This window comes from Lethenteron reissneri, chromosome 70 (assembly GCF_015708825.2).
Source record: "Lethenteron reissneri isolate LAM-NWPU_2019-01 chromosome 70, ASM1570882v1, whole genome shotgun sequence".
NCBI lineage: Eukaryota > Metazoa > Chordata > Hyperoartia > Petromyzontiformes > Petromyzontidae > Lethenteron > Lethenteron reissneri.
Genome location: NC_083848.1, coordinates 3,074,042 through 3,098,357, shown reverse-complemented (window position 1 = coordinate 3,098,357; position 24,316 = coordinate 3,074,042). Strand labels below are relative to the sequence as shown.

Sequence of the window (24,316 nt, the reverse complement as noted above, 5' to 3'; positions counted from 1 at the left end):
TGGTGAAGGTGGTGGTGAATGTGGTGGTGAAGGTAGTGGTGGTAGTGATGGCTATGGTGGTGGTGAAGGTGGTGGTAGTGGTGGGTGAAGGTGGTGGTGAAGGTGGTGGTGGTGGCTATGGTTGTGGTGGTGGTAGTGATGGCTATGGTGGTGGTGAAGGTGGTGGTGGTGAAGGTGGTGGTGGTGGTGGTGGTGAAGGTGGTGGTGGTGGTGAATGTGGTGGTGAAGGTGGTGGCTATAGTGGTGGTGGTGAAGGTGGTTGTGGTGGTGGTGAAGGTGGTGGTGGTTGTGGTGGTGGTGGTACTGGGCTGTAACGGCTCACCCGACGGAAAGTTGACCCCCGCTGGGGGGAACACTCCTGGGGGATATCCTGCAGCAGCAGCGGCGTAGCCTGGGGCATAGCCTGCAGCACACACACACATAGCACACACACACAGTACACACACAGCACATACATATATATACATAGCCTGCAGCACACACACACATAGCACACACACACAGTACACACACATAGCACACACACACAGTACACACACAGTACACACCCAGCACACACATATATATACATAGCCTGCAGCACACACACAGCACACAGCATACACACACACATATATATACATAGCCTGCAGCACACACACAGCACACAGCATATACACATACATATATATATATACATAGCCTGCAGCACACACACAGCACACAGCATATACACATACATATATATATATACATAGCCTGCAGCACACACACAGCACACAGCATACACACACACATATATATACATAGCCTGCAGCACACACACAGCACACAGCATATACACATACATATATATACATAGCCTGCAGCACACACACAGCACACAGCATATACACATACATATATATACATAGCCTGCAGCACACACACACATAGCACATACATATATATACATATCCTGCAGCAGCAGCGGCATAGCCTGGGGCATAGCCTGCAGCACACACACAGTACACACACAGCACACACACAGTACACACATAGCACACACACAGTACACATACAGCACATACATATATATACATAGCCTGCAGCACACACACACAGCACACACACAGTACACACACACACATACATCTATAAACATAGCCTGCAGCACACACACAGCACACACATACACACAGCACACACACACACACATACACACAGCACACACACAGCATATAGAGCACACACACCACACACATAGAGCACATACACATACATACACACACACAGAGCTCACACATAGCACACACATAGAGCACACACACACACAGCACACACACAGCACACACACACACACAGCACACACACACAGTACACACACAGTACACACACACAGCACATACACACACAACACACACATACATACAGCACACACATACAGCACACACACACAGAGCACATACACACACAGCACACACACACAGCACACATACATATATATATACATAGCCTGCAGCACACACACAGCACACACACACAGTACACACACAGCACACACACACACAGCACACAGCACATAGCGCACACACACATAGAGCACATACACATACATACACACACACATAGAGCTCACACATAGAGCACACACACACCACACACACACACAGGTTACGTACACACACCACACATACACAGGTTACGTACACACAGCACACACACACACATACATACACACACACACAGCACACACAGAGCACACGTACAGCACACACATACACATAGAGCACACACATAGAGCACACACACATACACACAGCACACACACAGCACACACACAGCACACACACACAGGTTACATACACACAGCACACAGCACACACAGGTTACGTAAACACACCACACACACACAGGTTACGTAAACACACAGCACACACACACACAGGTTACATACACACAGCACACACACACAAAGCACACAGGTTACGTACACACAGCACACACACACAGGTTACGTACATACAGCACACACACAGCACACACACACACAGGTTACATACACACAGCACACACACACAGCACACAGGTTACGTACACACAGCACACACACACAGCACACAGGTTACGTACACACAGCACACAACACACACACAGGTACGTACACACAGCACACAGCATACACAGGTACGTACACACAGCACACACAGCACACACAGGTTACGTACACACATCACACACACACACAGGTTACGTACACACAGCACACAACACACACACAGCACACAGCACACACAGGTTACGTACACACAGCACACACAGCACACACACACAGCACAGGTACGTACACACAGCACACACAGCACACACACACAGCACAGGTACGTACACACAGCACACACACACACACAGGTACGTACACACAGCACACACAGCACACACACAGCACACAGGTTACGTACACACAGCACACACATAGGTTACGTACACACAGCACGTACACACACACAGGTTACGTACACACACACACAGCACACACACACAGCACACACACACACAGGTACGTACACACAGCACACAACACACACACAGGTACGTACACACAGCACACAACACACACACAGGTAAGTACACACAGCACACAACACACACACAGGTTACGTACACACAGCACACACACACACACAGGTACGTACACACAGCACACACACACACACAGGTACGTACACACAGCGCACACACACAGCACATACACACACACAGGTTACGTACACACAGCACGTACACACACACAGGTTACGTACACACAGCACGTACACACACACAGGTTACGTACACACAGCACACACACACACAGCACACAACACACACACAGGTTACGTACACACAGCACACATACCACACACACAGACAGACAGCGCACAGCTCACCCGCGTATCCCATGCCTTGCGAGTTGCTGTAGACAGTGCCGGGAGCCGTTGGACTGTAGAGCGGATTCATCGCGAGCGCTGGCGCTGACGCTGATCAACAATCGGTGGAAAAGAAGAGGAGAGACAGAGGAGAGACACACAGAGAGAGACTTTGACTTCTAAACAACTTTCATTGCCACCAGCAGCAGCAGCAACAGCACTGAAGGCGATGTCGATATGAAACACACGTCCACGTTTATACCTCGTGATCTTTTTTAGACCCGCCCCCCCCCCCACTCCCGATACGTTCCATCCATTGGCTACCACATTCTGATAAGCTCCCCCCCCTCTCTTCCCCCTGAACTGGTATTTAAGAATTCTAGACTTGAAGCTTTCGTGACTGCAAGGAATCATATTCTTAGGTGTTTTCGGTAAAGTCACGTAGGTAAAACATCAAAATTAATAAAAAATAATAAAATAAAATCAAGACGTTTCGGAGGCAACACAAGTGTCCGTCATCAGGTGGGACAGTCACAGCCAGATTAGCTGCATCAAGTGAGGCAATGATTCAAGATGTAATCCCTTAAAAGCGAGTTGAAGGGGGGAGGAGAGAGGGGGGGGGGCTCATCAGAATGTGGTAGCCAATGAATGGCCCCTCTCTCCCGATACTTTCCATTCATTGGCTACCACATTCTGATGAGCCCCCCCCCTCTCAACTCGCTTTTAAGGGATTACATCTTGAATTATTGCCTCACTTGATGCAGCAAATCTTGCCGTGACTGTCCCTACTGATGACAGAGACTCGTGTTGCCTCCGAAACGTCGTCGTGATTTTTTTAAATTTTATTTATGAATTTTAATTTCATTTTTTTTTTCATACGTGGTGACTTTACCGAAAAAGCTAAGCGTATGAATTCTCGCAGCCACGAAAGCTTCAAATCTAGAACGAATACACAAAGTCACCGGCAACGCAAATGAAAACAAACGCTACAAATCCACGCGCTGTGGCGCTGAAAGCACCGCGCACAACACGAAAGAAAAGTCACGTGGTGGTTGTGGTGGTTGTGGTGGTGGTGGTTGTTGTGGTGGTTGTGGTGGTGGTTGTGGTGGTGGTTGTGGTGGTGGTTGTTGTGGTGGTGGTTGTGATGGTGGTTGTGATGGTGGTTGTGATGGTGGTTGTGATGGTTGTGGTGGTGGTGGTTGTGGTGGTGGTTGTGGTGGTGGTGGTGGTTGTGGTGGTGGTTGTGATGGTGGTTGTGATGGTGGTTGTGATGGTGGTGGTGGTTGTGGTTGTGGTTGTGATGGTGGTTGTGATGGTGGTGGTGGTTGTGGTGGTGGTGGTTGTGGTGGTGGTGGTTGTGGTGGTGGTGGTTGTGGTGGTGGTTGTGGTGGTGGTTGTGGTGGTGGTGGTTGTTGTGATGGTGGTGGTGGTTGTGGTGGTGGTTGTGGTGGTGGTGGTGGTGGTTGTGATGGTGGTTGTGATGGTGGTGGTGGTTGTGATGGTGGTGGTGATTGTGGTGGTGATTGTGGTGGTGGTGGTGGTTGTGGTGGTGGTTGTGGTGGTGGTTGTGGTGGTGGTTGTGTGGTGGTTGTGGTGGTGGTGTGATGGTGGTTGTGATGGTGGTGGTTTGTGATGGTGGTTGTGGTGGTGGTTGTGGTGGTGGTTGTGGGGTGGTTGTGGTGGTGGTTGTGGTGGTGGTTGTGGTGGTGGTTGTGGTGGTGGTTGTGGTGGTGGTTGTGGTGGTGGTTGTGATGGTGGTTGTGATGGTGGTTGTGATGGTGGTTGTGGTGGTGGTTGTGGTGGTGGTTGTGGTGGTGGTTGTGGTGGTGGGTTGTGATGGTGGTTGTGATGGTGGTGGTGGTTGTGGTGGTGGTGGTTGTGGTGGTGGTGGTTGTGGTGGTGGTGGTTGTGGTGGTGGTTGTGGTGGTGGTTGTGGTGGTGGTGGTTGTTGTGATGGTGGTGGTGGTTGTGGTGGTGGTTGTGGTGGTGGTGGTGGTGGTTGTGATGGTGGTTGTGATGGTGGTGGTGGTTGTGATGGTGTGGTGATTGTGGTGGTGATTGTGGTGTGGTGGTGGTTGTGGTGGTGGTTGTGGTGGTGGTTGTGGTGGTGGTTGTGGTGGTGGTTGTGGTGGTGGTTGTGATGGTGGTTGTGATGGTGGTGGTTGTGATGGTGGTTGTGGTGGTGGTTGTGGTGGTGGTTGTGGGGTGGTTGTGGGGTGGTTGTGGTGGTGGTTGTGGTGGTGGTTGTGGTGGTGGTTGTGGTGGTGGTTGTGGTGGTGGTTGTGGTGGTGGTTGTGATGGTGGTTGTGATGGTGGTTGTGATGGTGGTTGTGGTGGTGGTTGTGGTGGTGGTTGTGGTGGTGGTTGTGGTGGTGGTTGTGGTGGTGGTTGTGATGGTGGTTGTGATGGTGGTTGTGGTGGTGGTTGTGGTGGTGGTTGTGATGGTGGTTGTGGTGGTGGTTGTTGTGGTGGTGGTGGTCATCGCGCACGCCACGTGACAGAGGAGAGAGAGGAGGGTTAAATCCAAGGATAAATTTCGATTTAAAGCTTTCGTGACTGGGGGGATTCATCTTCTTGGTTCTTTCGGTAAAGTCACGTAGAAGAGAAATAATAAAATAATAAAATAAATTTTGGTAAAATATTTCTCACGACGTTTCGCCCACAACGCAAGCAGCCGTCCTCAGGTGAAGAACAGGGCTTTCGGAAAGACTTACTCAAAAGACTCATTCAGACGCTGTCTTTCCGACAGACCTGTTCATTCGGACGCTGTCTTTCCGACAGACCTGTTCATTCAGACGCTGTCTTTCCGACAGACCTGTTCATTCGGACGCTGTCTTTCCGACAGACCTGTTCATTCAGACGCTGTCTTTCCGACAGACCTGTTCATTCAGACGCTGTCTTTCCGACAGACCTGCTCATTCAGACGCTGTCTTTCCGACAGACCTGTTCATTCGGACGCTGTCTTTCCGACAGACCTGTTCATTCAGACGCTGTCTTTCCGACAGACCTGTTCATTCGGACGCTGTCTTTTCCGACAGACCTGTTCATTCGGACGCTGTCTTTCCGACGACCTGTTCATTCAGACGCTGTCTTTCCGACAGACCTGCTCATTCAGACGCTGTCTTTCCGACAGACCTGTTCATTCAGACGCTGTCTTTCCGACAGACCTGTTCATTCAGACGCTGTCTTTCCGACAGACCTGTTCATTCGACGCTGTCTTTCCGACAGACCCTGTTCATTCAGACGCTGTCTTTCCGACAGGACCTGGTTCATTCAGACGCTGTCTTCCGACAGACCTGTTCATTCAGACGCTGTCTTTCCGACAGACCTGTTCATTCAGACGCTGTCTTCCGACACGACCTGTTCATGTCAGGACGCTGTCTTTCCGGACAGCACCGTTTGATTCAGGACGCTGTCATTTCCGGACAGACCTGTTCATTTCAGACGCTGTCCTTTCCGACAGACCTGTTCATTCAGACCGCTGTCTTTCCGACAGACCTGTTGCATTCAGGCAGACCTGTCTTTCCCGACAGACCTGTTCATCGTCAGACGCTCTCGTCTTTCCCGCACAGGACCTGTTCATTTCAGGACGCTGTTCTTTCCGACAGACACCTGTTCATTCAGACCGCTGTCTTTCCGACAGACCTGTCATTCAGGACCGCTGTCTTTCCGACAGACTGTTGCTGATTCAGGATCTGTCTGTCTTCCGACAGACCTGTTCATTCAGACGCTGTCTTTCCGACAGACCTGTTCATTCAGACGCTGTCTTTCCCACAGACCTGTTCATTCAGACGCTGTCTTTCCCACAGACCTGTTCATTCAGACGCTGTCTTTCCGACAGACCTGTTCATTCAGACGCTGTCTTTCCGACAGACCTGTTCATTCAGACGCTGTCTTTCCGACAGACCTGTTCATTCAGACGCTGTCTTTCCGACAGACCTGTTCATTCAGACGCTGTCTTTCCGACAGACCTGTTCATTCAGACGCTGTCTTTCCCGACAGACCTGTTCATTCAGACGCTGTCTTTCCGACAGACCTGTTCATTCAGACGCTGTCTTTCCGACAGACCTGTTCATTCAGACGCTGTCTTTCCGACAGACCTGTTCATTCAGACGCTGTCTTTCCGACAGACCTGTTCATTCAGACGCTGTCTTTCCGACAGACCTGTTCATTCAGACGCTGTCTTTCCGACAGACCTGTTCATTCAGACGCTGTCTTTCCGACAGACCTGTTTTATTCGACGCTGTCTTTCCACAGACCTGTTCATTCAGACGCTGTCTTTCCGACAGACCTGTTCATTCAGACGCTGTCTTTCCGACAGACCTGTTCATTCAGACGCTGTCTTTCCGACAGACCTGTTCATTCAGACGCTGTCTTTCCGACAGACCTGTTCATTCAGACGCTGTCTTTCCGACAGACCTGTTCATTCAGACGCTGTCTTTTCCGACAGACCTGTTCATTCAGACGCTGTCTTTCCGACAGACCTGTTCATTCGACGCTGTCTTTCCGACAGACCTGTCATTCAGACGCTGTCTTTCCGACAGACCTGTTCATTCAGACGCTGTCTTTCCCGACAGACCTGTTCATTCAGACGCTGTCTTTCCGACAGACCTGTTCATTCAGACGCTGTCTTTCCGACAGACCTGTTCATTCGGACGCTGTCTTTCCGACAGACCTGTTCATTCAGACGCTGTCTTTCCGACAGACCTGTTCATTCAGACGCTGTCTTTCCGACAGACCTGTTCATCAGATGCTGCTTTACGACAGACCTGTTCCTTCAGGACGCTGTCTTTCCGACAGACCTGTTCATTCGGACGCTGTCTTTCCGACAGACCTGTTCATTCAGACGCTGTCTTTCCGACAGACCTGTTCATTCAGACGCTTGTCTTTCCGGTGGAGGGACCGTCGAGGTGACGGTGGCCGTCGGTCGCCTCTCAGACGAACCAGCGCAGAGAGGCGCACGGAGGGGTGGGGCACACGCGTGTGCGGGGGCACACGCGTGTGCGGGGGCACACACGCGTGTGCGGGCGCACACGGACGGCCGACTCGCTCAGCTGCATGTCATTTAGCGGCGGCGGGTGATATATTATTTATCTATTTTAATTGTCTCCGCTTCGCCCGCTAATTTAACTAAAAATTAACACGCAACATTCGTGTCGCGGGGGAGGGGGGGCTGCTGCTCAGGACGACAGTCGGCCCCGCAGGACGGAGAAGCGTGACCGAGACGCACGGTCGGGACGCACAGAGAGAGACACGGCGATCGCGCGAGATAGAGAGACACGGAGGGAGAGCGAGTGAGAGACAGAGAGAGAGCGAGTCAAGCGGAAAAGAGGGATAGATATTTGTAGGCGACTCACGTCCTCTCACTCTCTCCCCTCTATTTCTCTCGCTCCCCGCACGACACACACACGCTCCCCAAAGCCACCTTCATACAGACCCACAGAGACCCACAGAGACCCACAGAGACCCACAGAGACCCACATAGACACACAGAGACCCACAGAGACCCACAGAGACCCACATAGACACACAGACACCCACAGAAACACACAGTGACCCACAGAGACACACAGAGACCCACAGAGAACCACACAGACCCACAAAGACCCACACATAGACACACAGAGACCCACAGAAACACACAGTGACCCACAGAGACACACAGAGACCCACAAAGACCCACAGAGAACCAGAGAACCACAGAGACCCACACAGACACACAGAGACCCACAGAGAACCACAGAGAACCACACAGACACACAGAGACCCACAGAGAACCACAGAGAACCACAGAGACACACAGAGACACAGAGACCAACAGAGACCCACAGAGACACACAGAGACCCACAGAGACCCACAAGAGACCCACAGAGACCCACAGAGACACACAGTGACCCACAGAGACCCACAGAGACCCACAGAGACCCACAGAGACAACCATAGACCCACAGTGACCCACAGAGACCCACAGAGACAAACAGAGACACACAGTGACCCACAGAGACCCAGAGACACACAGTGACCCACAGAGAGACCCACAGAGACCCACACATAGACCCACACATAGACCCACAGAGACACACAGTGACCCACAGAGACCCACAGAGACACACAGAGACACACAGTGACCCACAGAGACACACAGTGACCCACAGAGAGACCCACAGAGACCCACATAGACCCACACAGAGACCCAGAGACCCACATAGACCCACACATAGACCCAGAGAGACCCACAGAGACACGCAGAGACTCACAGAGACCCACATAGACCCACACAGAGACCCACAGAGACCCACACTCATTGAGAGAGACTCATTGACCCACTGAGATCCAGAGACTCGTAGAAAAGCGTAGAGACCCACAGAGAGAGAGACCCATACTCATCGAAACTCCACACCGCAACTAAACGATGTTCATTTGATCTGAACTTTGGAGCTTTCGTGACTGCAGGAATTATTCTTTGGTTCTTTCGGTAAAGTCACGTATAAAAAATATAATAATAAATTAAATAATAGCATACGACGTTTCGATCGCAGCACAAGCAATCATCATCAGGTATAATGAAATGGCGACATAAAATCTAACCGGAAAAAACTATAGACAGACATATAAGCAGACAGATATCACCAAGATACACAGAGCGGGCAACACAGGCACAGAGAGGGGTGATCGTCTCTGTGGGGTGGCCTTAAATAGACAGAGGGGGGGCGGAGGCAGCGAGAGGGAGGGGGGGTTAGAGACAAAACGTACATGTCAATGAGTATAAAAAAAGTGATCAGGCTTCGGGAGAGAATGACGTTCATTTGAGCAGGTGGTGTAAGGCACAACCGAGCGAAACAGCTCTTAGAAACGACCTGGCCCTCGCAAACAACATCTCAAACTTAATTTGGAGCTTTCGTGACTGCAGAAACTCATCTTTGGTTCTTTCGGTAAAGTCACGTATAAAGAAAAAATAATAAATTAAATAATTGCATACTACGACGTTTCGATTGCAACACAAGCAATCATCGTCAGGTATAAAAAAAATAGCAACAAAAATCTAACCAGAAAACTAGACAGACATACAAGCAGACAGACATCACAAAGACACAGAGAGAGAGAGAGAGAGCAACACACAGGCACACAGAGAGAGAACACATATCGGCACAGAGAGGGAGATCGTCTCTGTGACGAGGCCTTAAATATAGAGAGGGGGGGGGGCGAAGAGAGGGAGGGGGCATGCTAATTTTTTCTCTGCCCCCTCCCTCTCTCCGCCCCCGCTCCCCTCTGTCTATTTAAGGCCTCGCCACAGAGACGATCACCCCTCTCTGTGCCTGTGTTACTCTCTCTCTGTGTATCTTGGTGATATGTCTGCTTGCGTGTCTGTCTATAGTTTTCTGGTTAAAATTTTGTTGCTATTTCATTTATACCTGATGACGATTATTGCTTGTGTTGCAATCGAAACGTCGTAGTATGCTATTATTTATAATTTATTATTTTATCTTTATACATTACTTTTACCGAAAGAGCCAAAGATTGATAGCTCAAACAATGGCGTTATACACAGCGCTCACACACACACAGCGCTCGCACACACACAGCGCTCGCACACACACAGCGCTCGCACACACACAGCGCTCGCACGCCCATTGGCGTTGTTCATTGGTCTACTAACACCGGTGGTGAGACTTGGTCAGAGAGAGGGCTGCTGCTGCTGCTGCTGCTACTGCTGCTATCTTGGTGTAGGCCAGTCAGCTTCAAAGACAACGCCATCCATTGCTCTGTGTAACAGTAGAAATAGAATGTGTCCCTGGGTAGAAAGCAGAGGTCGCAAACGGGTTTTGATTCCTTACCCGTACCCGGCCGCACCAGGGTCGCAAACGGCTACCCGTACCCGGCCGGGTACGGGTAGCCGTTCCCTACCCGTACCCTACCCGAAATGAGTGACAAACGGTGACTCACCAGTGACTCACGGCCTACCCGTACCCGGCCGCACCAGGGTCGCAAACGGGTACCCGGCTACCCGTACCCGGCCGGGTACGGGTAGCCATTCCCTACCCGTACCCGTACCCTACCCGAAATGAGTGACAAACGGTGACTCACCAGTGACTCACGGCCTACCCGTACCCGTACCTACCCGGATACCCGTACCCGGCCATCGGGTAGGGTACGGGTATCGGGTACCCGGTTGCGACCTCTGGTAGTAAGTGTTATGTCCTAATTGCGTATGCCTCCAAAGTACAGAAAGTTGCGTTTTAAATCCCCCCCCCCACAAACTTTGCTTTTGTGACCAGGACAACGACACTTTGAAATGTAGCTACAGTAGAACCTTGGATTGCGAGCATAGTTCGTTCCGGAAACGAGTTTGCAATCCAAAGCACTGGTACATCAGCTGTGATCACGTGACGCATGGCAGACAAAGCGTATACGCGTACGACTCGTATCGCAAGACCCCTCGCTCGTTTATCAAATTAACATTTAATTAAAAGTCAACTTGCAAAACACTCGCAGACCAAATTACTCGCAATCCACGGTTTTACTGTTTTTTCAACGTGAAAAACGGGAGAATTTCTCTTTCATTCCTTCACGCAAAGGCCTGCTCACAAAAGCAAAGTTTGCGGGGGTAGAAATGTCCATAATCAATACAAAAAAATATAACACGAACCACCCAGACAAAAAATCGTGACGCATAACGATGCATTGCACTGATCACACACTTTTTCTGGCATAAAGTATTCCAACGGTCTTAAGGTAATTCTGCGGGGTTCGTAGCGCAGCGCGAAACCACTACGCCACCACCACCACCCCACACACTCCAACAAAGACAAAGATCCCCCGTGTAGCCTTAACAGGCTGTAGGGGCAAGTGCTGTTAGTAGCGAGTAGCAGCAGCACCTATACACAGACAAAGATCCCCCGTGTAGCCTTAACAGGCTGTAGGGGCAAGTGCTGTTCGCGAGCACCTATGAAGGCTACCGGCGCTGTGGCACACGAGGGGGTGGGTAGCCAGCAACCACGCCCGACCGCCTTTGTCTCCCCAGTGTGCGATGTTGAGGCCGAGTCGACCTAGGGGAGGCCCAGGACTCGGTTGAGATAATCGTCACCGGTGTTGGTGGCCGTGAGCGGGAATCGAACTCGGGTCACCGGGTTCACGCTACACTACCGCTCCCCACTCACACTCGCACACCCCGCCCCGCACACCACGTCCAGTATACCCTGCGGGGATATTGACCGACGGCTCACCCAGCCACCCAGCCTCCCACCCACCCAGCCACCCACCCACCCAGCCACCCAGCCACCCACCCACCCAGCCACCCAGCCACCCAGCCTCCCACCCAACACCCAGCCACCCAGCCACCCAGCCTCCCACCCAACACCCACCCAGCCTCCCACCAGCCACTCACTCACTCACCCACCCACCCAGCCACCCACCCACCCACCCACTCACTCACCCACAAACTCACCCAGCCACCCAGCCAGTCACCCACCCAGCCACCCACCCACCCAATCACTCACCCACCAACTCACCCACCCACCCAGCCAGTCACCCACCCAGCCACCCACTCACTCACCCACCCACTCACTCACTCACCCACTCACCCACTCAGCCACCCACTCACTCACTCACCCACCCACTCACCCACTCACTCACCCACCCAGCCACTCACCCAGCCACTCACCCACCAACTCACCCACCCACCCAGCCAGTCACCCAGCCGGTATTGGTGGCCGTGAGCGGGAATCGAAGCCTTTGTCTCCTCAGTGGCGATGTTCACACACCACACCAGTTACTCGTTTTGAGGCCGAGTCGACCTAGGGGAGGCCCAGGACCGGTTGAAATAATCGTCACCGGTGGTGGCCGTGAGCGGGATTCGAACTCGGGTCGCCGGGTTCGTAGCGCTAACCACTGCACCACCACTCCCCCCACTCACACTCACAGTGCGCTAACCACTGCACCACCGCTCCCCACTCACACACAGTGCGCTACCCGCTACACTACAACGCGTTACGCTTCCACACGCGCGGGTCACGTGACAGATGTGACGTCACAGCTCAATTGCTGTGCAAAAATATGCATTATTGAGCTCACCCCCCACCACCACCGCCACCACCGCAGGCGTCACCCCACAACCACCACCACCGCCACCACCGCAGGCGTCACCCCACAACCACCACCACCGCCACCACCGCAAGCGTCACCCCACAACCACCACAACCACCACCACCGCCACCACCGCCACCACCACCGCCACCACCGCAGGCGTCACCCCACAACCACCACCACCGCCACCACCGCAAGCGTCACCCCACAACCACCACCACCGCCACCACCACCGCCACCACCGCAGGCGTCACCCCACAACCACGGTGTACAGTCTGTAAAGTACCCACATGGCAAATTTCAAGTTGGTTGCACGTCGGGAAGTACGCTAAACATTTTGAACAGACACACATAATCACAAATTTCCCTTTCACATAGATAGATAGCCCTGTGAGCCATGCGGGGCTCTTGGCTCGGATGCAACCGCAACGAAACAAAAACGTGAACAAGAAAACATCTTAAAGTGACAACACGCAAACAGAAAAATTCAGGAAAAAACGGCAAAGTCTTCCAGAAAAAAACAACGCGTTTCAACGCCGCGTGCAAAAATCCCAGTGTGATGCAAGTCAAACAATAACAACAACCACAAGACAATTTAGATTAAAGTTATCAGTCCAACTCTGTACTACAACAACAAACAAACAACCGCCACCACCACCGCTGGCGTCACCCCACAACCACCACCACCGCCACCGCCACCACCGCAGGCGTCACCCCACAACCACCACCACCGCCACCACCGCAAGCATCACCCCACAACCACCACCACCGCCACCACCGCAGGCATCACCCCACAACCACCACCACCGCCAGCATCACCCCACCACCACCGCCACCACCGCAGGCGTCACCCCACAACCACCACCACCGCCACCACCACCACCACCACCGCCACCACCGCAAGCATCACCCCACAACCACCACCGCCACCACCGCCACCACCGCCACCGCAGGCGTCACCCCACCACCACCACCACCACCACCGCCACCACCGCAAGCATCACCCCACAACCACCACCACCGCCACCACCGCCACCGCAGGCGTCACCCCACCACCACCACCACCACCGCCACCACCGCCACCACCGCCGCCACCGCAGGCATCACCCCACAACCACCGCCACCACCGCCACCACCGCCGCCACCGCAGGCATCACCCCACAACCACCGCCACCACCGCCACCACCGCCACCACAGCGGGTGGCGGGGGGGGGCGATCGCGAACAAATATGATTGACGAGGACATGGACGTGACGTGAACCGTTCGCGTTCGATGTCGACTTGAGACGTCCGCGACTGCGGGGATTCAGATTCCACGGTTCTTTCGGTAAAGTCACGGAGGTAGAGAAAAAAAAATTATAACAAAGAAAAAATTAAGTGAGAAAAAATAAAAACGAAAACGTCGTGATATTTTTTCTCACTTTATTATTTTTTGTGACTTTACCGAAAGAACCGCAGAAAATGACACGTTCACATTAACGCGATCCAACCGCCCCCAAAAAAACAAACTAACCTTTTATTGTTTTCATCGATCCCATGTGCCCGATACGGTGTGCGGGGGAGGGGGGAAGGAGGCGGCCCTCATCCAGCAGTGGAGTGACCACGGCTCTATTTAACACCGCTGTGGTGGGGCTGTGGTGCTGTGGTAGTGTGTGGTGGTGTGGTGGTGGTGTGGTGTGGTGGGGCTGTGCTGTGGTGGTGTGGTGGTGTATTAGTGACACTTGGATGGGGGTTAAGTGCCACGGGAATGGAACGGGCCCGAGATTGGCGAGGCCTTCATCATCCAGCAGCAGTCATCGTCAGCTTCTGACGACTGATGCACACACACATGCACACGCGCACACACACACGCACACACGCACGCACACGCGCACACACACGCACACACACACGCACACACGAACACACACACGCACGAGCACACACGCACACACGAACACACACACTATACACTACACTATACACTATACTATACACTACTATACACTAAACTATACACTATACTATACACTGCACTATACACTGCACTATACACTACACTATACACTACACTCTACACTACTATACACTGTACTATACACTACTATACACTACTATACACTACACCATACACTTTACACTACTATACACTACACTATACACTACTATACACTACACTATACACTACTATACACTACACTATACACTACTATACACTACACTATACACTACACTATACACTACACTATACACTACACTACAACATACCTGTCAACCCCTGATCAGTGCCCTACCTTACTACAGACCAACTCAGACCTCACTGGTCACCCCGTGCTCCTTATCAATCTCAACGTTCATCCCACAACAAAGTCCCATCGCAAGCGAGAGAAACACAAACACACAGACACACGTTATTTTAGTTGTGCCCGTATTGAAACGGCCGTAAGGCCTATTGGACCTGAAAACTCTAATTTCCCTTCACAAGAAAACGGGGTAAACCCTACGTACGGCTTTGACGGCTCTATGCCGACTGGGAATCTGTGCAAAAAGCGAAGAGCTTTACAGCAAATCGGATTCCTCCTGCAGTCGAGATAAAAGACCGCGATTCTAAGTCGATCCAAAAAGGGGTCCTTTTTATTTTATCCGTCGTCTCATCGTGATGCTCCAAGCGACGTGAAATGAGCAATGTTGACATCGCCACCACCCGCCTGGTACGCGGGAGGTCGTGGGATCGATCCTGACCCTGACGATGCCTGCTGTTTGCCGAGATGTTAACTACCTCGCCTGGTACGCGGGAGGTCGTGGGTTCGATCCGGACCCTGACGATGCCTGCTGCTTGCCGAGATGTTAACTACCTCGCCTGGTACGCAGGAGGTCGTGGGTTCGATCCTGACCCTGACGATGCCTGCTGTTTGCCGAGATGTTAACTACCTCGCCTGGTATGCGGGAGGTCGTGGGATCGATCCTGACCCTGACGATGCCTGCTGTTTGCCGAGATGTTAACTACCTCGCCTGGTATGCGGGAGGTCGTGGGATCGATCCTGACCCTGACGATGCCTGCTGCTTGCCGAGATGTTAACTACCTCGCCTGGTATGCGGGAGGTCGTGGGATCGATCCTGACCCTGACGATGCCTGCTGCTTGCCGAGATGTTAACTACCTCGCCTGGTATGCGGGAGGTCGTGGGATCGATCCTGACCCTGACGATGCCTGCTGCTTGCCGAGATGTTAACTACCTCGCCTGGTACGCAGGAGGTCGTGGGTTCGATCCGGACCCTGACGATGCCTGCTGCTTGCCGAGATGTTAACTACCTCGCCTGGTATGCGGGAGGTCGTGGGATCGATCCTGACCCTGACGATGCCTGCTGTTTGCCGAGATGTTAACTACCTCGCCTGGTACGCAGGAGGTCGTGGGTTCGATCCGGACCCTGACGATGCCTGCTGCTTGCCGAGATGTTAACTACCTCGCCTGGTATGCGGGAAGTCGTGGGATCGATCCTGACCCTGACGATGCCTGCTGCTTGCCGAGATGTTAACTACCTCGCCTGGTATGCGGGAGGTCGTGGGATCGATCCTGACCCTGACGATGCCTGCTGCATATTTGGACTTTGTGTGTCTCTCTCATCATCATCACGATGGCTATGAGATGTCAACTACCTCGCCTGGTACGCAGGAGGTCGTGGGTTCGACCCTGACGCCTGCTGCTGCATATTTGGAGTTTGCGTCTCTCTCTCCCTCATCATCATCATCACGGTGGCTATGAGATGTTGACTACCTCGCCTGGTGTGCAGGAGGTCGTGGGTTCGATCCTGACCCTGACGACGCCTGCTGCTGCATATTTAGAGTTTGCGTGTCTCTCTCATCATCATCACGGTGGCTAGGAGATGTTAACTACCTCACCAAGTACGCAGGAGGTCGTGAGTTCGACCCTGACGCCTGCTGCTGCATATTTAGAGTTTGCGTGTGTCTCTCTTATCATCATCATCATTATCATCACGGTGGCTATGAGATGTTGACTACCTCGCCTGGTGCACAGGAGGTCGTGGGTTCGACCCCAACCCTGACGATGCCTGCTGCTGCATATTTGCAGTTTGCGTGTCTCTCTCTCTCTCTCTTCCCGTGGTGGTCGCCTGGATTTTTTTCCCATTCCCACATCGACAATAATCGCGCCTGTCATAATACGTGCACGCACACTGCACGTTACGCGTATTTTTTTTCGCCGCCACACGCAGCCACCCGCGCTAATCGAGTGAATATTTCGTCTGCTGCAAAGGGGCTAAGTTTTTTGGTTTAGCTCTAAACGGATGTCTTGGTCGAGAGGAATTTCGCTGCCGCTGCTGCTTTGAATTTCCACGCGACGATGATCCATTATCGAGGTTTTTTGGGGGTTAGATCGCGTCAAACTATAAATGTTGTGTCGTTAAACCCGCCACCACCAACTAGTGACGGTTGTCACGTAAACAGAACGTAGACAATTCGTCACTAGTACAGCACTAGTGTGTAGTGTAGTGTATAGTGTAGTGTATAGTGTAGTATACTAGTACAGCACTAGTGTGTAGTGTAGTGTATAGTGTAGTATACTAGTACAGCACTAGTGTATAGTGTAGTGTATAGTGTACTAGTACAGCACTAGTGTATAGTATAGCGTATAGTGTAGTGTATAGTGCAGTATATACTAGTACACCACTAGTACGGCACTAGTGTATAGTGTAGTGTATTGTATGGTGTATAGTGTAGTATACTAGTACTGCACTAGTGTATAGTGTAGTATACTAGTACTGCACTAGTGTATAGTGTAGTATACTAGTACTGCACTAGTGTATAGTGTGGTATACTAGTACTGCACTAGTGTATAGTGTAGTGTATAGTGTAGTGTATAGTGTAGTATACTAGTACAGCACTAGTGTATAGTGTAGTGTATAGTGTAGTATACTAGTACACTAATACAGCACACCGGTTGTGTGTCAGAGAGCCAAGCCACAACATTCACAATCAGAGTTGCGACGTGTCGCCAGCAATCACACCCAAAGAGTGTGAATTCCTGCAGTCACGAAAGCCTCAAATCAAGATGAATTACAGCCAGCTTCGTGCCAGAGGTCGCAAACGGGTTTTGATTCCTTACCCGTACCCGGCCGCACCAGCGTCGCAAACGGGTACCCGTACCCTACCCGTACCCTACCCGTACCCGACCGAGTATGGGTAGGGTACGGGTATCGGGTACCCGATTGCGACCTCTGGGATGAAGCCATGTTGCAGGCGCGGGTGGGTTGATTCTAGAAACTTGAATTGTGAGAAGAGACAAGACGTTGGGAAATGAGTGACAAACGGTGACTCGCCAGTGACTCACGGTCTACCCGTACCCTACCCTACCCTACCCGTACCCGTACCCGGCCGTACCCATACCCTACCCGTACCCGACCGGGTACGGGTAGGGTACGGGTATCGGGTACCTGATTGCGACCTCTGGGATGAAGCCATGTTGCAGGCGCGGGTGGGTTGATTCTAGGAACTTGAATTGTGAGAAGAGACAAGACGTTGGGAAATGAGTGACAAACGGCAACTCACCAGTGACTCACGGCCTACCCGTACCCGGCCGCACCAGGGTCGCAAACGGCTACCCGTACCCGGCTGGGTACGGGTAGCCGGGTATCGGGTACCCGGTTGCGACCTCAGCTTCGTGCCCGCTAGAGGTCGCGAAAGCCTACGTAGTGTTAAACCGACAACGACGCAACACTTTGTCGAGAAGCTATCAACATCATCCGCGACGGGACCAAGGTGTCCTATACTCTCCTGTTCTTTCGGTAAAGTCACGTAGATATGAAACAACATGTCATAGAAGAAAACGCTTGTCGGTGAGGAACACGTCAGGTTTATACTGGTAGGAACCTCCTGGTTACACCAGCCCACAGGGGATTATTGTGTCCGTCGTGCAGGGAGGGGCTGGGTGGGGAGGGGTTGGGTGGGGAGGGTGGGGGAGGGGAGGGTGGGGCTGGGTGGGGCTGGGTGGGGAGTGGAGGGTGGGGAGGGGGAGGGAGGGGCTGGGTGGGGAGGGTGGGGAGGGGCTGGGTGGGGAGGGAGGGGCTGGGTGGGGAGGGTGGGGCTGGGTGGGGAGGGGAGGGTGGGGAGGGGCTGGGTGGGGAGGGAGGGGCTGGGTGGGGAGGGGTGGGGCTGGGTGGGGAGGGGCTGGTCACCCCGTGGTGCCCTTATAAAACTCAACGTTTCACCTACTCACGCCGGCTTGTGCCCGCCCTCACAGTCGGCCATATTTGCGGAATACACCACGCCCTGGCCGTTGACCCTGCAGGCCATTGACCGAGCAACCCAACGTTCCTACCAGCTCCCTCCGCAAGAATGTGTTCGTTGGTTATGTTTTCTTCTACCTACGTGACTTTACCGAAAGAATCAGCAGAGAAGTAATGGGGTTCCTGCAGTAACAAAAGCGTAAAATCTAAATTGAAACATCGGAACCCCAGCCTGCCCGCCCGCCCGCTCGGGCCATTTGGATATGTACAACATCATTCGCGTGGCGTACAAAATTACCAACTTAAAAATTAGCTCGTTGTTATATTTGGTCAAACATTTTCTTCGGTAGCTGGTGTTGATGATGATGTTAGCTGGTGTTGATGATGATGTTAGCTGGTGTTGATGATGATGTTAGCTGGTGTTGATGATGATGTTAGCTGGTGTTGATGATGATGTTAGCTGGTGTTGATGATGATGTTAGCTGGTGTTGATGATGATGTTAGCTGGTGTGATGATGATGTTAGCTGGTATTGATGATGATGTTAGCTGGTGTTGATGATGATGTTAGCTGGTGTTGATGATGATGTCAGCTGGTGTTGATGATGATGTTAGTTGGTATTGATGATGATGCTAGCTGGTATTGATGATGATGTTAGCTGGTGTTGATGATGATGTTAGCTGGTGTTGATGATGATGTTAGCTGGTGTTGATGATGTTGTTAGCTGGTGTTGATGATGATGTTAGCTGGTGTTGATGATGATGCTAGCTGGTATTGATGATGTTGTTAGCTGGTGTTGAAGATGATGTTGTTAGCTGGTGTTGATGATGATGTTAGCTGGTATTGATGATGATGTTAGCTGGTATTGATGATGATGTTAACTGGTGTTGATGATGTTGTTAGCTGGTGTTGATGATGTTGTTAGCTGGTGTTGATGATGTTGTTAGCTGGTGTTGATGATGATGTTAGCTGGTATTGATGATGATGTTAGCTGGTGTTGATGATGATGTTAGCTGGTATTGATGATGATGTTAGCTGGTGTTGATGATGTTGTTAGCTGGTATTGATGATGATGTTAGCTGGTGTTGATGATGATGTTAGCTGGTGTTGATGATGATGTTAGCTGGTGTTGATGATGATGTTAGCTGGTGTTGATGATGATGTTAGCTGGTGTTGATGATGATGTTAGCTGGTGTTGATGATGATGTTAGCTGGTGTTGATGATGTTGTTAGCTGGTGTTGATGATGATGTTAGCTGGTGTTGATGATGATGTTAGCTGGTGTTGATGATGATGTTAGCTGGTGTTGATGATGATGTTAGCTGGTGTTGATGATGTTGTTAGCTGGTGTTGATGATGATGTTAGCTGGTGTTGATGATGATGTTAGCTGGTGTTGATGATGATGTTAGCTGGTGTTGATGATGATGTTAGCTGGTGTTGATGATGATGTTAGCTGGTGTTGATGATGATGTTAGCTGGTGTTGATGATGATGTTAGCTGGTGTTGATGATGATGTTAGCTGGTGTTGATGATGATGTTAGCTGGTGTTGATGATGATGTTAGCTGGTGTGATGATGTTAGTGTATTGATGATGATGTTAGCTGGTGTTGATGATGATGTTAGCTGGTATTGATGATGATGTTAGCTGGTGTTGATGATGATGTTAGCTGGTGTTGATGATGATGTTAGCTGGTGTTGATGATGTTGTTAGCTGGTGTTGATGATGATGATGTTAGCTGGTGTTGATGATGATGTTAGCTGGTATTGATGATGATGTTAGCTGGTGTTGATGATGATATTGATGATGATGTTAGCTGGTATTGATGATGATGTTAGCTGGTATTGATGATGTTAGCTGGTATTGATGATGATGTTGCTGCTACTCGCAACTGCTTTTCCAGGTTTGCTCCGAGATTTCTTGAATTTCCAGTCATGCGGTTGCCTTGGCAGGGCCAGACCCAAATGATTTCGCGGGCCTCATACGGCCTGACGTTCCCCACGGCTGTGGAACAGCGTCAAGGTGTTGGGATCGCTGCCACGCGTGGCCCGTGATGATGCCACGGGATGTAGGGAGAAGCGATGATTTTTAAATCCTTTATATTAAGTTCACTCGCTTGCTTGCTTGCGCGCTTACGACCGTGCAAATCTTTCGGTCGTTTTTTAACCCACTTCCCGTGATCCAATCGAGCTGACATTTTGCACACAGACTTCGTTGTGCGTGACGATGTATTTTCGTGAAAAAAAATTCCAAAATTTTACACTTTTTTGGTAATTTTTTTTTTATATTTAATTACCAATTGCTTAATGGTGCAATTGCAATCATCTGACCCATAGGTGGCAGCCATCTCAAGCCAGAGGACGAGAGGACTCTAGCCGCCACGCATATAAAGGATTTAGAGTGAAAAACTTTGTTTTTACGGGTTAATTTTGTGTCTGTCTGGGTGACTTTGCCGAGAGAATCAGAGAGGAAGCCATGCACAGTCACGAAATCCAGCAGCGGGCTTCTAAAGCGGATTCTGTAGCTGTCGTCTCTACGATGGATGTCGTTCACTATCACCACCACCACCAGCACCACCAGCACCACCACACGCACCACCAGCACCACCACCAGCACCACCTGCACCACCACCAGCATACGCATCACCCCCCACCACCACCACCCCCCGACCCCCCCCCACCCCCCCCGACCCCCCCACCATCCCCCCGCACCACCCCCCACACCCCCCCCACACCCCCCCGCACCCCCCCACAACCATCCCCCCGACCCCCCCCCACACACCCACCACCACCCCCCCCCACACCCCCCCCCGACCCCCCCACACACCCCCCACCACCCCCCCCCCCACACACCCCCCACCACCCCCCCACCACCCCCCCCACCACCCCCCCCACCCCCCACCCCCCCCCACCACCCCCCACCCCCCCCACCACCCCCCCCCCCCCCCCCCCACCCCCCCCCCACCACCCCCCCCCCACCCCCCCGACCCCCCCCACCACCCCCCGACCCCCCCCACCACCCCCCCGACCCCCCCCACACACCCCCCCGACCCCCCCCCGCACCCCCATGTGTAACAATGATTCTCACTCGACACGATCACAAAGCGGCATTAAATGAGAAACGCGAGCCGAGCGTGCAACGCGCCACCACCACCACCGCCACCACAGCAGCAGCAGCAGAATGCAACAATTGCACTTTTAAAAGCAACGAGCGAACAAACAACAACAAAAAATATTAGCAACCATCGCCACCGACGGCGGGTAGAGGGGGCGGGAAGGCCGAAGCCTTCGCACTTTCCTAACCGTCTCGCCTGTCACGGTCCACCGCGCCGGGTAGGGACGGCCAGGCATAGGGGGTGGTTGACCCTCGGAACGATTTCAATCAAACGAAAACGCCGAGGTGACGAGCAAAAAAAAAACGAACGCGCACGAAAAACCAACGAAGCAAAAGCACGTTCGCTCGTGCGGTGAACAAAAAAAAACGAGCGAAGATTAACGCGAAAAAAAATTAACGAAAAATTAAAATCCACGCTGAATCCGCCGCTTCACCTGAGGAGACGCGACGACTGGAGACGCCACAGACGCACGCAGAAGATTGCGCGCGAGTCGGCCCGTGACGTCACGTGTTGTTGGGGGGAGGATGACGTCACGTGTTGTTGGGGGGCGGGTGACGTCACGTGTTGTTGGGGGGCGGTGACGTCACGCGAGCGCACGCCCCCACGCGCCTCTGTCTCCGCCTCCCCGCGCGGGGGCGAGGGGTGACGTCACGTGTTGTTGGGGAGCGGTGACGTCACGCGCGCACGCGCCCACGCGCCTCTGTCTCCGCCTCCCCCCGCGCGCACAAAGGCGGGGGGGGGCGGGGCTGGGGGCGTGGCCGGGGGCGAGGGGTGACGTCACGTGTTGTTGGGGAGCGGTGACGTCACGCGCGCACGCGCCCACGCGCCTCTGTCTCCGCCTCCCCCCGCGCGCACAAAGGCGGGGGGGGGCGGGGCTGGGGGCGTGGCCGGGGGCGAGGGGTGACGTCACGTGTTGTTGGGGAGCGGTGACGTCACGCGCGCACGCGCCCACGCGCCTCTGTCTCCGCCTCCCCCCGCGCGCACAAAGGCGGGGGGGGGCGGGGCTGGGGGCGTGGCCGGGGGCGAGGGGTGACGTCACGTGTTGTTGGGGGGCGGGTGACGTCACGTGTTGTTGGGGAGCGGTGACGTCACGCGCGCACGCTTACACCTCCCCCCCGGGAGCGAGGGATGACGTCACGTGTTGTTGGGGAGCGGTGACGTCACGCGCGCACGCGCCCACGCCTCTGTGGGCGGGGCTGGGGGCGTGGCCGGGAGCGAAGGGGATGACGTCACTCGGAATCGGAATAGTGGAATTTTTTGACTGAAAACTGTGGTAGTTGCAGCAATTAATATTCTTGGTTTTCTTTCGGTAAAGTCATGTGGATAGAAAATAAATATGTTAAACATATTTATATCTCCGCCTGAAACGTCGTGGGTTTTTTTTCTTTTGTTAATTTTAATTTACGTATTATTTTTTTACATTTTTTATTTTATTTTTTATTTTCTGTCTACGTGACTTTACCGAAAGGTCTTTATTTGAAGCTTTCGTGACTGCAGGGATCCATACTCTTTGGTTCTTTCGGTAAAGTCACGTAGGTGGAAAAATAAATAAAATAAAACGATTTTTTTTTTTCGCAACACAACAGGCGGAAAAAATAATCCAGCAGTGATATTTTATTTTATATGAAGCGTTCGTGACTGAATAAATCCATACTCTGTGGTTCTTTAGGTAAAATCACGTAGGTAGAAAAATAAATAAAATAAAACAAAAATAATTCATCGCAACACAACAAGCGGAAAAAAATAATCCAGCAGTGATATTTTATTTTTATGAAGCGTTCGTAACTGAATAAATCCATACTCTGTGGTTCTTTCGGTAAAATCACGTAGGTAGAAAAATAAATAAAATAAAACGAAAAAAATAATAAATCACGACGTTTCGATCGCAACACAAGCAACCGTCATCAGGCGGAACCGATCAAAACGTCGTGATTTTTTTGGTTTTTATTTTATTTATTTTATTTCTACCTACGTGACTTTACCGAAAGCAACAAAGAGTATGGATCCCTGCAGTCACGAAAGCTTCAAATCAA

At 52.0% G+C, this 24,316-nt stretch overlaps 1 long non-coding RNA gene across 1 annotated transcript; it reads right to left on the bottom strand.

The window, feature by feature from the left end:
• Positions 1 to 264: 264 nt before the first annotated feature.
• On the bottom strand, positions 265 to 22,824 carry LOC133360955 (uncharacterized). Its single transcript, XR_009757319.1, has 3 exons — positions 22,717 to 22,824; positions 2,889 to 2,978; positions 265 to 403 (listed from the first exon to the last, which is right to left on the bottom strand). It is a non-coding gene; the product is annotated as an uncharacterized LOC133360955 (long non-coding RNA).
• Positions 22,825 to 24,316: the final 1,492 nt, after the last annotated feature.